This window comes from Lampetra planeri, unplaced genomic scaffold (assembly GCF_965212315.1).
Source record: "Lampetra planeri unplaced genomic scaffold, kcLamPlan1.2.h2 scaffold_666, whole genome shotgun sequence".
NCBI classification, from domain to species: Eukaryota; Metazoa; Chordata; class Hyperoartia; order Petromyzontiformes; family Petromyzontidae; genus Lampetra; species Lampetra planeri.
In genome coordinates, this window is record NW_027615489.1 from 35895 (window position 1) to 37585 (window position 1691).

Sequence of the window (1691 nt, forward strand, 5' to 3'; positions counted from 1 at the left end):
CCCACCGATGTCTCAAGCTGCTCCTTTAAAAAGCTGCTCTTTCTTTCAATGTCTCGCTGAGCATTTTTATTACTGTGGAAATCAAGTTAAAAGGTCACCAATTCTACGGCCCCTTTGTTTGGGGTGTGTATGTGTCTGTGTGTGTGTGTGTATATGTTCAGAAGGGGAGTCAGCCAACAGTTCTCCATCTGATCTTCTCCAGCGTCCTTGTCTACCTGTCCTCTCTGATGTCCCTTCATCCATTAATCACATCCATTCATCAGTCATCAGCCTCATGCTCATTTGAATGTGTGCTCATGTCCTTTTTGTATTTCATATGAGTATATTTATGTGATGAACTATTCTGTGCTTGTGTGGCGTTGCTTCATTTGACTCCTTTAGGCTCAAATACTATTTACTACATTGTTTAATTTTAAGACGGCATGCCAGAATTCACTGACTTTTTTGGTCACAGACTGCAGATTTAGCAACCATTGCGTCCTCTGACACTATAATTGTTCTAATTAAGACCTTTAACCTTAGCTAGACCTCACTGTCTCCACATTCTCATTCCTAATAGCTGCTGAAAGTATCGCTGCCTGCTTCTAATGATCTTATTAGATCTCCTGATAATAAAACATCACACCGGCGTGCTGCACTGGTTCTTACATTAATAGAGCGGGGGCTGAATGGAGGGACGATCTTGTTGGTACTACCTCTGCTGCTGTTTCTAAAGCAGAATGAATCAGATGCACCATTACGCGTTCAAGGAATGACGAGTCACAGTCCTGAAAGTGCTTTGTAGCATATGACTAATGTGTCAACATCTGGACCCACAGCAGTTCTCTAGTTGCCGAGGCCAGACTAGTGACAGGACATCATTTTTCTTTTTTTAACCATTCTCTTCATCCATCAGCTCCTCATCTGTCTCCTGGTCTGACCTGTGACTTTTGCACTGTCAGCACTGTCCCTGACAGCAGCACTTCAATCCACCAGCAGATTCTTGTTGAGCCAGAACTGCACCGCCTCACAATATGGAACACGTGCCCTCAACTGACCTCACCCTCTCTTGGCCTATGTCCTTATATATTCCACCTTCCCTCCTCCACTCCAAAGGAGCCCAGCAAAACTAAATGCTGCAGATTAGTTTGTGTATCTGTGCAGGTCTCATCATTACCAGTAATGTCACTTTCCGTAAGTCAGGAGTCAGAGTCTGTTGCAGACAAGGTGATCATCACAGCTGCATAGGATTCTTGGTTTCGTAAATACACACTCATTAACTCTTTTTGTAACATTTGCAAATCACTATGTATGCATTCAGCCTGTCGGAGAACCTGCAGGACCGGGCAGATTACCTGTCAACAGGTTCTAATGGACTGGAATTTAGATGGAAGGTGTGAAATGAATATTAGATTTGTCGCTGTTTGCTGTAATTTCTGTCTTATTTGTCCGTCCACCACCTTGTTAATGGCGATTCGAGTCGACACAGTGAGAAATTGACTGAGGGAGGCTTTGAAATCTGCATTCAGCCTTCATGCTGATATACTCTTCTACATCCACCATCATCTGCAAATGACATAAATCTCTTCATCTCTTGTTCTGTCTCGTCCTCATTTGTAGGACCCCCCGTACACACACACACACACACACACACACACTCCCAACCAAAAAATCCTTTCCACCATTTTTCACCCAGCTTGATGTGATTTATT